The sequence below is a fragment of the Diadema antillarum genome, unplaced genomic scaffold (assembly GCF_040938485.1).
Source record: "Diadema antillarum isolate AM-2024a unplaced genomic scaffold, OU_Dant_1.0 seq00001910_RagTag, whole genome shotgun sequence".
In the NCBI taxonomy this organism is placed as follows: Eukaryota; Metazoa; Echinodermata; class Echinoidea; order Diadematoida; family Diadematidae; genus Diadema; species Diadema antillarum.
In genome coordinates, this window is record NW_027272575.1 from 36,329 (window position 1) to 52,737 (window position 16,409).

Consider the following 16,409-nt stretch of genomic DNA (forward strand, 5'->3'; position numbering starts at 1 on the left):
ACACTCTCACTTACTGTGAAAAGTGCATTATACAGGATATGCTGAAAGTCGGTATCTTTCTCTCAACCAACTACTACGGCTTGACTATTTGCAATAGCGCATTAAGAGAAAGCACACTTCAATTTGGTTCTGTTTTTTGCACCAAATACCTGTCCTTAAACTCGTCAGCGGTCATTCTGATATCAGTACGACATGCATCGTGTGTATCTTGACTATATGTATATCTATTTCGAAACATTGCGACGTAACGGAACATTCGATCGTTTAACATGGTACAGAACAATGTCAACTTTTTACAAAGAAGTTTGTTGCGACCAAAATCACAGTGACAATGATCGCACAAAAACAATGAATCAATATTCAGGTGGTTTATTAACAGCAATATTTCAGCTGCAAATCATGTCCTTACCACTTATGATCGGATTACTTAAACTATTTATTATGTTACAGTTGAATGTTATAATCACTTATATGAAGCGTCCAAAGGGGGAATACACTACGTATGAAAACGAGATATCTTAAGGGGAATTCGTTTCAAAGGGAAAATTTTTGATTCCCTTTAAGGGTTTTGCAATGTTTTTCAACGCCTTATCATTGATCTGGGGCCTCAGGAATACTCCCCAGTAGGGCACCGATGACGTAGTATATGTGTAGATTGAAGACTGTACCATCAATACAATTTTATGGGTGATTGGCAGCCATGCCAAAAAAAAAAAAAAAAAATAGGGTTTATACATCGGATGTGCACAGAAAACGGGTCATTGAGGGAATTCAGGTACAGTACTCTCCGCGTAATCGGGTATCGCTTAAACGGGTACTCCGTTTAATTGGGTAGTAATGTCAGAATCAGTTCCAATGCACATTAAAATTACCTGATAATCGGGTTGCCTCTCCGCATAAATGGGTAAATAATTTTATTCTTATCTCATTTCTGCCCACATTTCATCGCCTATATAACACTTAAAGAAATCACGAATGTCAAATTTTCCACGGCTAATCGCATTCTCTGCTTAATTTTGCAAAGCAGACCGATCATTTAGGGAGTGATTAAACATGAAAGCACATGTACACGTACCAACTTGTCACACGTAAACGAACATTACACATGTAGCTGGCACTCACAATTGCATAGACAGACAGGTGTTTAGTGCAGTGTACAATGCATGTACAGTCATGTACATACACATTGTGTGTGTCCATTGTGAATGAGCCGGGTTCTTCTGTTAATCGGGTACTCCGCTTAATCGGGTAAGAAACGCTCTGCCCGAGCCTACCCGATTATGCGGAGAGTACTGTATATCTGCTTTTTTTTTTTTTTTACTTTTTTTATTATCAAGATATAGAATTTAGTGGAATAAGATGTATTTGTGCTCTTGTCAGTTCAATGCTGAATTGAGCCCATATCAATGCATAATTTTTCAAAAAGGGTGATATTTGCATTTTTTCTGAATATTTGCATGCCTTTTATCAAAAATCCCCAAACTATTATTTATTCCGCATTTCCTCTTATGACTAGAAATAGCTTTACAAAGTATGTATTATACATGTATATAGCAATATCACGATAGAGGAATGCATTAAATGAAAAATGCTTTGGTATTGTATAAAAAAAAAAACATTTTTTTTTTTTTTTGGGGGGGGGGGCTCACCCTTCGTCAGGGATAAAAGTGCTTATGAATTTTCGCAGTGGTATCAGCGGTATGCTAGTACTGGCAATAAGCACAAAAATATGAATATAGCGGCAGCAAGGGGCTTAAACCCATAATCATGGCCAGGCCCGTAACTAGGGGGGGTTGAGGGGTCTCGAACGAACCCCCCCCCCCCCCCCGCTAGCGAGCAGGGTCCACTTGAACAAAAAACAAAAACAAAAAAGTGAAAACTTCTTCCCAAAGCTCCAAATACGACAGAAGAATGATTTCTAAAGATAAAACCAGAACAACAACCAAAATAAAACAAAAACAAAAGCCAAAAGCCAGCATGACCCAAACTCGACTAACGTCTCTTGTGCTTCTCCATATTCATGGGGGGGGGGGGGGTGGGCAGGGGTGCCCCCCAATAAAATTTTTGGGGGGCAAAACGAGTTTCTGCCCCCCCCCCCTGCTCCTCTGTAACAAATTATTAATCAATTATTGGAAGACCAATATGAACAATAAAGGCACTTTTCTTGTCTTAAAAAGGTGTCAATTTCATATCCGAAAATGCAATTTTTTTTAAACCTAAGTTTAATTTCCTAGAAATTTACTTTTAAATGATCTATAAACACGACTTTTGTACTCTGTTTTAACAAAAAGTCCCTATCGTGGGAGGGGGGTATCCCCACCTCACACCCTCCCCCTGCTCGGTCGCTTCGCTCCCTCGCCGAGGATCTTACACCGTCACATAAATGTACCCCGTATTTTATAATCATAGTCCTTCGCACTAAATTTTTCCATTATGCGTAATTTCCTAGAAATTTACTTTTAAATGAGCTGCGACTTTGTACTCTGTTTTTACAAAAAGTCCCTCCCGTTGTACCCCCGCTCGGTCACTTCGCTCCCTCGCCGAGGATTTCACACTGTCACATAATGTGCCCCCGTCGACATTTTGCCCCCCCCCCCCCCCCAAAAAAAAAGTGTTCCGGCGCGCTTGTACAAGAACAATTCAGTATATAGGCACGAAGATGATCACTGATTCATGTGTCAAACCGAACTATTAAAGGTGAAGAATGGATTGTTTTTACGTTTGAAAATATACCCCTCCCAGAGTGAGACCCTATCCCGCTTGGTTGCTTAACTCCCTCAGAAAGGTCCACTATTTCTAATTTTGAACCCCCCCCCCCCCCATAAAAATCCTAGTTACGGGCCTGATGGCGGTGTGATGTAAGGTGACTTTATGTAGTGACAAGAGAATTACACCGAAGACCATTATCATGTGTTGCAAACCCCTTTGAGCTTTCGGGCTTTCGCCCTTCATCAGATCAACCATGGTTGATGATAATATAAGATATATATTTATCATCACTGTCGTTGTATATTGTTAACGTTCATCTGACTAAGGCGAAGCCCGAAAGCTCAAATAAAGTGGTTTGCAACACAACTTCGTCCTCGTTGCAATTCAGTTGTCACTATTCAATTCTGTACATTATGTATCGTATTTATCGGTTTTTGCTTTCAAACTCTTCCTGTAATAAAATTTGATATTCTGCACTGTTATAGTGTTTCAGTAGATCAAATATTCTTTTAATTGTGAAGTATTTTCAGCAGTGTATCATTATTTAATGAATGAATTTTTTTTTTTCAATTATAAAGTGCTCCTCGTGGTGGCAATTGTTAAGAATATACCGAAGATACAATATACGTACGTGTTCACTCAATCATCTTCGTGTGTGATGCTTTCAAGTCTTATGGTGACCAACAACATCAATATATCATGTGTATGTATACATGAAAGGATATCTATCTATGAAATTAGGAAATCTCTATCATATCTACTTCATATTCAATGAGCTCTGTGAATTTTATAATAGACTCGATACCAATTATTTTTTGTTGAAATGCCGGTGTTTTGGGAAAGTTGGATACCAACATCATGGAATCTATAACTATGAATTGAAAGTTCATGTTCATGATGTTCGAATTTTGTTTGCAATAGTCAAGGTGAATAAAGCAACTGGTCCGAATGAGATTACAAACACGATTATCAAAGTTTGCAGCCAACAACTTTCAGGCGTCTTTTCAACGTACATTTTCCAATCATGTAAACCCTGGCGATATTCCACCAAAATATGGGAATCATCAATACTAATTCCAATCCCAAAAGGTAACCATATACCCATAAGGTTGAATCATAATCGGCGGGTAATGAAAAGTTTGGAGAGAATTCTTATCAAACTTCTTAAAGACCAGACGGACCAGACTGGTCGTTCTATCCAACTCAGTTTGCCTTTCAAACAAATAAGGGTGTTAAAGATGCTGTGTTTTCCTTCTCACGTCGTGTGTACAAGCATCTAGAACCCGCAAGGCTTTTGTAAGGTCAGTGTTTATTGATTTCTCAAGTGCTTTCAACACCACAGTACTGCACACAAATTATAGTCAATAGTTTTCGTCTCATTTTGATGTCGCTCCCATTGGTTATAGAATAACATTTGATTTTTCTTGTCAACATACCACTGTGGTTTAGTGTAATGAAATATTCTCTGATGTGGGAAAGATTACCATAGTATGCCACAGGGTTGTGTGCTCTCTTCTCTGTTCCCTCTATAAGCCACTGACAGTATATCATAGTTCTCCGAATGTTGTGTTACACATGGTACACTAATCAGTGGATTTCTGAATCAAGAATCTGGGGGAATATTTTCAGGAAGTTCAGAGGTTTTATGACCGGAGTGATCAAGTCAGTTTGATCCTGAATGCCAAAGAGACAAAGGAAATAATCTTTGATTTCCGTCGTTCTTCTTCTTCAAATTGCACACATGAGCCTTTAATTTTAAACTCATGTTTAATCCATAGAAAAAGTGTCTGATTACGAATTTTTGGGGACAATAATTGGTAACAAATAAAACTGGAATCAAAATTCACAAACAGTGGCAATTCACAGATATACTTCTCGAGTAAACTCAGGGAACTTCGAGCAGACAACACTGCCTATTCTTGTGCTGTTCTTCCAAAGTTGGATACAGTGCTATAAATCTCCTTCAATTTGCTTTGTTTGGGGGGAAATCATTAGTTTAACAAATGAACATCAGAAGTTTGATCGAGTAAGGAAAGTTGCACAACGAATTATCCAATCAGAATTACTCACATTTACCGCCCTGCATGAAGTTTTGATAAATGTTCACAGAATTAAACAAGATCTGCCACATCCAGTACATGATTTGTTTTATAATCACATGCTTAACAATTTTGTGAAACGTTAGGTTAGGATGAGATGAATATAAAATGTACACACACAGTACGTACATGTACGTGCATGGTCTTTATATGCATTATTTCTGTACACAATATATACACTTTTCGGCAATATGTTACAAGGATATAGTCTGTTCATGGTAGATGTTTTCATTTGATTGGTATGCCAATGATAATAATATATTGTATATGGAGGATTATTCATGAAGAAATTATACAACCAATGTTGCGGTACAACGCTATCCTGTTGTTGAATGATACATCTAGCATACTCCATTGCATTGCTGGGATGTTTTCCCATTAGGACCGACTTTGTAAACCAGAGTTTTATTCACCATTCCGTCTGCCACAGTATTGTGCGTAATTGACATAAATTTCACGTATCATACGTTTTAGATGAAAATTTGATGTGGTATCTGGATGATTGCTTTTAGAATTTTCTTTAGCTGGGATTTGACAGTCATTAAATTTTGTTTCAATTGGCAGTCACATGTGCAATGACTTTGTGAAAATGTGCGATGTGTCTGTATTAATGTCTGTGCGCAAAATATAAGCTGTCTGTGTAGCTATTGGTCCAAGAGCATTAGATTTAACCTTGAAATTTTTGGTAACAAGCTGATTTTTTTCAGGGTAGGTCCAGGAAAAAGTCCTCATAAATACTCTTTGAGCGTTTTCCGCAATCCAAGATGGCGTCCAAAAGGGCCGCAATTTCCTGAAATTCTTATAACTTTTCGACCAGAGAATCCAAATACAAATTTAAATGTCTAAATATATGTTTTGAAGCATGAAGAACTCAATAAAACACATATCAAGAGATGTTGATGTACGCAAGTACGGAAATCCAAGATGGCGTCTAAAATGGCCGCCATTTTCTGAAATTCTTATAACTTTTTAGCTAGGTAGCCTAAATACAAAATTTAAAAATCAAAAATTTTGGACGCTATATATATCTTGGATTTCGGTACTTGCGTGTATCAACATCTCTTGATACAAGATGTATGTGTTACATTGCGTTCTTCATGCTTCAAAACATATATTTAGACATTCAAATGTTGTATTTTGGTTCTCTGGTTGAAAAGTTATAAGAATTTCTGGAAATGGCGGCCATTTTGGACGCCATCTCGGATTGCGGAAAATGCTTAAAGAGGATTTATGAGGACTTTTAGTATGTTATCCTAGACATTTTTCTGGACCTATCCTAAAAAAAATATTTAAAAAAATCAGGTTGTTACCGAAAATTTCCAGGTTTAAGCCTCTTTTGACCTAATGCTCTTGGACTATATAAGCTAACGATAGGCAGGGTTTTGTACAATATGTTTTATCCCGTCTGGTATAACGGATACTATACATGTTTGATATGTATAACGCATTTATGTATCGGTATAAGAAAGAATGAAGCTTTAACAGGTTTAATTTGGCTGAACCTTTAATTTGGGGTGACACGTATTATTAGGTGTTACAAAAAAAAAACCCACTTTTGATCCTTGATAGTGCGAAAACTATCAGATAATCCTGTCATTGATATGAGTAATGGCTGAAGAGTGTACAATTTAGTTGGAGGTCATTTGAATAAGAAAACATAAATCATTTTCAGGAATCCATGATTAATTTCAAAGTAGGTTTCCAATTTTTGGCCAAAATATTAACCCTCTGTACAAAACGTGAACTTTACACCGGAACCAATGATGTGAATTTTATGTGTGCTTACAATGATCCTGAACAACGCAGACATGAATACCACCTGTTCAGCGCTCTGCTAACTAGGTTTGTGGTCTCTTGCTCCAAAGCACATGAATGCTTTACCAATAATTCGTGATGGAATGTCCAGGGCACTGATAGTCTGAATTCTTGGTAAAGGATGAAATGCATTCACATGAAAAAAAAAATCACATATTTCCACGTGCTTGCATACACTACATTCATGAAGAATAAAGACTAGCTGTGATAGTGGAATTTCTCATGAATAAATAAAAAAAAAAAACCTTGGCCATTATTGAGAACTATTGACTGGGTGTTAACCACACACTCCCATACACACCAATTGGCAGTCATTCAAAGTCAAAGTTTCTGAACTTTGACTGTGAAAAGAACATACATTATCAGCAACAAAACCAAATCGCGTCCATTGTATAAACCGTTCCATGATGTAATTTGAATTGAAATTCTCTAAAATCTCCGATTAGGTTCTAGGCCTTACAAAAATAGTTCTCACACCCTTTTTCCGAAATATCAATTTTCTGATGATCGTCTCTAATTTCTAAGCAATATAAAGTTTGTAAACACGACACGAAATGTACATAAGTCTTCCTTGAAAGCACCTCTTTAACAGTTCTTTGGTGATATGTTACTGTAATCATACATTTCTACTCCATACAAATTACACTCACACACGCACACGCACACACACACATGCATGTACCCGTAAAGAGCATATTCTACGCTTGGTTTGTCGATCATCAAAATCGAATAACGAATTTACCGTTTGTACATTTTTTTTTTTTGGTTGTTTATGCGTTTGTGGGCGTTATCCAAGTTTTACATTTGTGGTTTGGTTCAATTCAATTCAATATAGTTTTATTCCCGATAAAGAAGAACATGCAGGTCAAAAGCTAAAGTTATTCATTTTACGAAACACATATGAAATTAGTTTGAAATAGTATGACTACAGAGTGTATAAGACTTGCAGACAACATGTCGGATTCTCGCGTCATAGAAAAACTGAATTCAACTTTGCACACAAGTTATCCGCTTCCTTATCAGCACATTACATAAAGAAATTATCACATAATTTCAAAAAAATTAAGCACAATTAGAAACATTTCATAATTAACCAATCCTAATATATACGTATCTACTAATAATTGAAATTATGTCAATAAAGGAAATAAATTATTGAACATCCTGCTACAGTAAAAATCACAAAATAGATTTTCATACATTATATAACCACAAATCAACTAATAACAAATATTCTGTACAACCAAAAAAAAAGAATAATCATACTAATGCAAATACATATGATACACAAAAAACAAAATACATAACGAAATTAGCATTCAATAAAACGACGACATTACCTTACAATTGGGGTCGGGAACTATTGCACATTTTAAAAACAAATAATCACAAATCATTGCGTAACTGCTCTAAGCATGGACTGGTTGAATTCCTGAAACGTGGAATGATTGAATTTCAATAAATATTTAGCATGAAATGTTTTAGATAGGCCTATACACGACAAAAGGAATCATATTGATGCAAATAGACATGACATACTTCAGAAACAAAAATAGATATAATGAAGGTGATTAATACCCCTGCTCCAACAGTTCCAGTGTACATGGTGACTAAAGAATTGACAAAAGGTTCAGGGCCGGCGCACTGTTTTCAAAAGTGTGGGGGCCCACTTCCGGGTTTCATGAGCTAACAAGCAAAAAAAAAGGAAAAAAAAAGGTCCTCAGCTCATCTCTCCCCGTCCCCGTCCACTTCCGGGTTTCTTCAGCTAACAAGCAAACAAAAAAAGTCCTCAGCTCATCCCCTCCCATTGTAGTGCCTCTTTCGTACTTCCGGGTTGAAAAAAGTGTGGGGGCCCAAAGTGATGACACCTTATGTATTCCCTTATATGGTGCACAAAAAGTTTGGGGGCCCGAGCCCCCACGGCCCCCACGGCAGCGCCGCCCCTGGTTTGTGTGTGTGCCTGTGTCTGTGTGTAGTGTCTTGTGAGTACCTTGTGAGTTTGACCACGTCTGCCGAGCACTTTCTTGTGTATCCCAAGTTTATGTAGAAATCCCCAAATTTGTGGTTACCATGGCAACGCTTTGTCTGACAGATGTTTTGTTGATGTATTATTTTCAAGGTAAGTGTGCGTTTTACTACTTTTGAAAGCTGGGTTCAACATGGGTCAATCTAACGCTGCACAGTAAACCAATGGGACGCCCTCTCGCACTCAGCATCGGCTCTTCGCCGTTCGTGATATAGTTGGCGAATAAAATTAGTGTACCATAAGCCTTTGAAACTGTATGAAGGATAAACCTTTGTTGAATGGCCTGCCTACTAGCCTGCTCGCCAAGGCAACTGCTGTGTTTCTCTCACGCACACATCTCGATGTCGGATGTAAAGACGAACAAAATTACCTGTTTACGAGAGAAGAATCGATCTCTTCTGACGTCAATCTATCAGAGACTCTTTCTTCGTTGTCTTCAGGTCATAAAGCAGAAACAGAAATGGTCACACAGTATGGTATGTATACTAGCCCATTTCACATCACCGTCAATCACATGACCGGTAGCGCCATGTTTTTTTAAAGTGGGGGGGGGGGGGGGACAGTTCATATTTCTGTTGCCACTTCCAGGTTTCCTCAGCTGACAAGCAATTAAGCGACACTTGAAAATTTTAATGATTAAGACTCAAATTGGTTCTATTGACAACCGAAGATTATATTCCTTGTTTAGTATGACTATAGTTGGATACACATTGCCCGCATGAAATTTCGTAATTTTGTAAGGAGGATTAATCTTTCACAGGACCATGTATCATTAACTTTTATTTGCAACATATGTAAAGTTGCTGCCCAAGGTACCGGTCAATAAAGTCTTGTGTAATTCAAATTAGACCCGGACGTACAAAAGCGGAAGAAATAAAGAAAAAAGACAAAGACGAAATAGAAATATTAGTGCATCAAACAAAGCAAAAATGTAGCTATCAATTTTGGTTTTACGTGCGATCAAATACGGAGCATGAGCAGCATTCTCCAGTGAAATGCAATCCTGCGAGTATATTGCCGTAGCGACATGGTACACTCGGGTCAATAGATGATGTAACTTAGGTCTCGTCTGGAATTCGTGGTATTTGACATGGGAATGGTGAGTGAAAGGATCGAGGTATCCTCGGTGATGCAGCCGACTTTAACATGATCGACAGATTTCAAAGCGCGATACATATAGGTACTTGTCTCATACTTCATGGTAAAGTAGCTTTCTAAATGCATGTTTAGATTTTGTGTTAGTACGGTTTGGTACAAAGGAGTCTACATAGTCTCGTATTTTGTCAGGGATCTTGAAATGCACTATGGTATATCAGAGTTTGTTCGTTATAACCCATCGATGAAAGATCAAACCAACAATTTTTGGTCCAAAGATTAGTCGGTGAGAATGGTACCTTTCAAATATTTCGAATGATTTCACTTTGGATAATGTACAATCCCAGCGTTGAGAGATTTTCAATCGTTTGTCTTCACTATGTACTATACAGAATCCGTCGTTTAACTTCAGCAGTATCGCAAATTTAAGCATTTACTCAATTGTGCGTCATCATTCTTCGTCAATCATTTTTACTTGATGTTATCATCATGTGTTTTCTTTTTCGTAATTACATAATTTTCCTGTTTTAGTTCTTACAAATGTGGCAATTTCACAGTTGTTAAAATGGCATACACGATTGTGCAGTTTCAGACTTTTTGTTCATATTTCATCAACGTATGGTTTTACTGAGTTAAATTGTATTGCAGTGTTGTCCATGACATTTGCATCTTGCATTTCCATTTGAGAATTGATAGTACTCACTATCATAATTATCTTTAGTCGTGTATCATAATGTTGTTCATTATACAGGACAACTTTATGCCATACTCTTTTTACAGGGGTCTCAACTATTTTTCAAGTTGAATAAGAAATAGATACAGGCTAATATAATTATGCTCATATGTTATCCCTGATTTTCATTCGTTGATGACCAACACCCTCGGGCAATATTAGCCGGACTTCAACCTGTCGATAACGAGTCAGCTTATTACTGTTATCGTGACAGTGAGTAAGCTGTGTTTTTATATCCATATTATGTTGACAAAATGGGATAACCAAAGGCGCTGTCATCATTCAATAGTGGTTGTGAATAATTTTATGGTCTCAGTTTATGAACTGGAATTGGCAAACCTCAATTATTCATTGAATTGTCATTTTCAAGGTGAGAAAATAAAGTCACCATCATGTCTATATGTGTTGCGACACAACAACAAAGGGGTCACTATGGCATATAGAACCCAGTGGCATTACTGTACATCCATGGGAACCAAACTAAAGATTTCAGTAATGCGTTGCATAAACACTTTTAGAATGTATCTATTTTGGAAAGATTCAGAGTTGAAAGTGAATTTAAACCCTGGGAAAATGCTGGATTTTTGTCATGTAATACTGGTTTCTGTGGATAAATGGACCAGGAATTAATTTTATGCGATATTGTAACTCGCTAGCACAAGAATCACTTTTTAAAAAACATGTTCTGGTTGTGTCTTTACTGCGACACATGTACTTGTTCCATGAAATTATGTGAAGAAAATGCTGCTTTTTTATTGAAAAAAAAGAACCTGGAGATGAAACTGTTTTGTTTTGTCTTGTTTTGTTTTGCTTTGTTTTGTTTTTTTGATGGAGAGTTGAAAAAGCCACAGACCAACGCACGGAGTTGCGTATGCATAACTTGCCGTTTCCCAAAGGAAACTGTGTATAGTTTTGATTATACGGAAAATATAATGTGTGTTTTGAGAAGAAACAGAGATGAGCATTGCCTTTTCCGTCTTTCCTGGGAGTCGAATATAGCAATGATATAACGCACGATGTAATGTACGGTGATGTCTGAAATGTATAGCAACATAAAACAAATACACACACAGGCACACAACCATGATTCTTTTTTTTTAAATTCCATAGTCGTTAGGCAATGTGCTTGTAATCAAGAATCCTTTTCCGGTTTGTTTGGATCATTATCTACGGGGTAAAAAAAATAAAAATAAGAATATGTTTATAACAAATATTACATGAACGTGACTCCAAATAAAAAAAGAGAGAATAAATTGATTAAGATTGAAATAACTGATTGACTGAAATGTCGGAAGGGAAGGATTTGAAGTGTAGCATTTTGTCTGATGAGGCCAAATGAGTTGACTAAGAATCATTTTTGTCATGGGTCATCGAGATTTTGCCAACACAAGAATCAACCTTTACAAAGCAGATAATGGTTGCGTATTTATATTGTAAGATTTTTGTTTTATGATCGAAACTGCTGTTCAAACAGGAGGACTACTGTACATGGACCATGTTACACGAAGCCTTGAAAGTATGGATGACTATGATGCTGTTATAAGGGGAAAAAAGCGATAGATTTTTCATGTTTTAGGAGAGTCGAATAAACCAGCTAACAGGATAATGTTTGGTTTAACGTGACTGTGAGTTGTTTTGATTATAGATGAGAAGAATATAAAAGAAACAGATAGATGAAACTGTTTTGATTCTCTCTCTCTCTCTCTCTCTCTCTCTCACCCTTTGGGAGTAGAATATTAAAACAACAGGATAACACGCGATGCAACGTTTTGACATGCCAAAAATAGATGTGTAAGTAACATACAACAGTTGAACCGGATTTTACATTGCAGAGACGCAAGGAAATGCAGCTGCTAATATTTGCTTTTGTCTTGTGCCCATGAATTCAAAGCTACTAGGTCAAGCATGGGTCATAATGTATCCATCTCAAAAAGGTTCATCTTGGAGTTTATTATGAACCTGACTTTCAATTCTAAGAAATGTTGGATTTTGTTCTGCAAGACTTTTTTGTGATGGTCACATTGAACAGAAATCCTTTTGCAGTGGGTCATTAGAAACTTGCTGATACGAGAATCAACCATTACGAAATATGAACCTATTGTGAGTTCATTGGGGTTGAAGTATATAGTTTGTATATACCCTTTTCATTTCTCAGCGCCTGGTTTACCTCATTTCCTCTAGATGAAAGAAAAAGATAATTCACTTTTTTGTCAACAAAAAGTAAATTGCATTGAATGAATATGTCGTAAAAACGGGATCTATCTTCCTGTGTTTTGGTATTATGTTATGAAAATGTTCAGATTGATCGCTATCGTGCACAAAATGAAATTAACTCATGCCGGGGAAAAGGAGGCATATCTACAAGGCCAATGCTTGTATTTTTGAAGACGAAGAACACAATAAAGCTAACTATATATGCAAAAGTGAGAAATTTACGTAGTCTTAATGGCCTGGCAACGTAGTTCACTCTTTTAGTCAATTCACTTTTTGTCACCATTGCACATTATGCATTGTATGCATTTGTATGGTACTATACTGACTTGTACTCCTAAAATCGTTTAAAAAAAGAATTGACAAATGTATACTTTGTATAATGCTGGATAAAAATAAAGTAATTGAAATTTGTTTGAAAGTAAATAAGAGGAGCACAATAAGGGGTGATCTATGTGTACCAATAGTGTCGTCAGGTGTGCTTGTTCACCGTGGGAGACAAGGCAGAAGAAGGTATATAAGAATGTAACAATTAATTAAGATAACACGAGTGGACCTTGGCTAATGGTAAGCAATAATACAACATTGATATTCTGACTCGCTTGTGTACTGGCTTTGAGGCTTTCATGTGCAGTGCGATGATACAGAGACTCTAACTCTCCGTTTTCGACGGGAGATCTCCCGCCGAAAACCCATTTTTGCAAAATCTCCCGTTCTCCCGTCTGAGATTTAATTTCTCCCACCCTGGCTCTTTGTCTCCCGCTGGAAAGGATTCCTTACATATTTCTATCGTATGTTGAAAAATAAGCCTAAGCCCCCGTTCCACTATGCCGTTCTCGCTACGATTTGACAATTTTGTCAGGGCGGGAAGGATCGGGTAAAACCTGAGCCGATCTGGACACAGTACGATGTTAGAACGCTCTAAGTACGCTGCAGTTACCGACTACCAAGTGCTTGCTACGCTCTTACTACGATGATCGGGAATGAGACATCACGATCTCTGCCGCTGCCGGTACGTTTTAGAACGATGTAGCTACGCTGTCAGTGCGATGTTGCCGATGTTATCCGATCGATGCACGCTTTTTTCTACGCTCTGAACGATCTATACGATCTTATTACGCTGTTACCCCGTTCAGAGAGCTGAAAAGTGCCCGATGTGTCCCGATGTACCCCGATTCGACTGTCGGTCTGCAGTTGGTCAACTTATTAGCATGCAGAACCGAAGAAATATTCTGTGGACCTCGGAGAGGCTCCTAAACTTACGGTTCTTTTGCAGCAATGCATTGTATAAACAAAGACGTGCTGATCCTATTTGTTTAGCAGTGCATTTTGAAGACCAGTGCCTTTTGAAGACAGACTTTCATGTCTTCTTTTTTCTTCTGCTTCTTCATCTTCTTCTAGTACGGTGATGTACTTGTATCTTCAGTCTGTTTGCTTTGATGTACAATTGTAAAGCGCCTTGAGCATTTAATCAAAGTGGAGAACGGCGCTATAGAAATCGTATGTATTATTATTATTATTTTTCCAAGGCTTTTTCTTGATGTCCCTCCTTTTATAGTCCGTCTTCCTCCAGTTGTCGATGATTTCATATTCTTCAAAATTCTGCTATGTCCTCTTCCTCCTCTTTCAGCATCACGCGCAGTCTCTATTTCTTCGCCTTTTGGGTAGCTGCTTCGCTGCTTTCTTCTCTTCTTTTTCTTCATCTCTTCTTCTTCTTCGAAAATTACAGCTAAAATTACTTCCCGTTCTTGTGCCGATGTTACTGCGCTTAGAAAGACCTTGTTACGCTTATCCCGCTGCGTTAACGCCGTCACTACGCTCTCCCCGCTGCGTTTACGCTATCACTGCGCTCTCCCCGCTTGCCGTACGATTAAAAATATGTCAATTTTGATCGGGGAGATCGGGAAGAAATTTTGAACCGGTTCAAAACTTCTTCACGATCTGAAAAAATGCCCGCTCCAACCCCGACCTCCACACGCTGCTGCTACGATGCTTCCGATGCCCGTACGCTTTTGCCGCTCTCTCCCGATCTGCTAGATCGGGACAGATCGGGGTCCAAATCGTGAAAGTGGAACGGGGGCTTTAGATAGCACCAGAGAGCATCTAGAACCCTGGGAATTTCGCGCTTCGCACACATCAACTTTGAGTCTCCCGTTTGCTAGGGGTTTCAGGCGGGAGAATCTCCAGATCAGAAGGTACTTTGGGTTGGAGTCTCTGATGATAGACATTGATCGGGATTGTGTGTATCTGCTCTCTTTCGAGAGAGATATACACAATGCACAGCAATGGTCAACTGGGTGTGGAAATGCCTTGAGATATAATAAACGCCTATCCTCTCTTTATGACATTGTTCAATCCTACGTATTTATTCGTTTTCTAATGACCACATTAGCAAGAGAAAAGGAAATGAGCATTGTGGTCATGGTTGACTGAGAAAAAAATACATCTACATTCAATTGCAATTTGTTCCTCATTTCTGTTTGTTCCCGACTCATTAGTGTGTGCAGAAAATTTAGAACATCTAAATTTCTTCGTTTCGTTTTCGTCGCTGCCAATGCCACGGGGTATTTGTGATTTATAACAAATTATTAAGCAATTTGATTATTGACTACAACTGAGTTTATGGTCGCAGAAATTTGAAAACGTGTTGACAATGGAATTTTGGTACCTATGGATGTCACCAAATCCTTTTCATTTCTCCAATTTTGAAACGCAGGCATTTCCAATCGGTTGCTAACCTTTTATCTATTTTTTATTTTTCATTCATTTATTTATTTATTTATTTTTATTTTTATTTATTTATTTTTTTTTTTGGGGGGGGGTGTCCGGTTTGGAATAATAACTGTGTTTATGCATGCTTTTGGTGTCTCTCTACCAATAATTAATGTATGCAATATGATAAATACGTGTATCTTCTCTACTTTTTCTAAGGGAAATTCTTTTGGATACTTTGAAAAGTTTGCCATCTTGAAATTGTACAACTGTTAAAAAGACCCCCCCCCCCCCAAAAAAAAAAAAAAAATGAATAAAAAATAAAAATAAAAATGATAATAATAATAGTAATAATAATAATAAATAAATAAAAATAGAAAATCTGACGACGATGGTTTAAGCTTGATAGCCAATATTCAAATGATGTGTCTACAGACTGAATTGTTCTCGTTTCCCCGGTTTTCACATACATTGTAAACGGAATCACATTGAGCTCTAGGTATTTCCAAGGTAAAGGGGTCAATGTCAGGGATGTAAGGTTATATCCTGTTTCCTATATGCGTTATACTCCCTAATACAATATGATATTTGAGAACACTTTAATGAGAGATAACTTTGCCCGAAAATTGCTTCAAACAAGCAATCTATCAGAATTCTGGGTCAAACGTAGGTAACCCTGGACTGACATCAATGTATTAAACATAAGATCAAATGATAAATATTCATTTGGAATTTGTAGTTTTCAACTGCATGGCCTGATATTGATTAGAAAGGGTGATGTCATCCCTTAAATTCTATCGAACACCGTGTTTTATACCATTTCTAGACTTAACCGGTGAACGTTCGTTACGTGGACCAGCAAAACTGTCACATTTGTATTATATTTCATTTCATTTTCATTTCATTTTCATTTCATTTTCATTTTGTTGTTTCTGTATGGTACAATATAATCAACTATGATCACTTTCAGAAATATACACATGGTTCATAATAATTTATGGCTGATTTT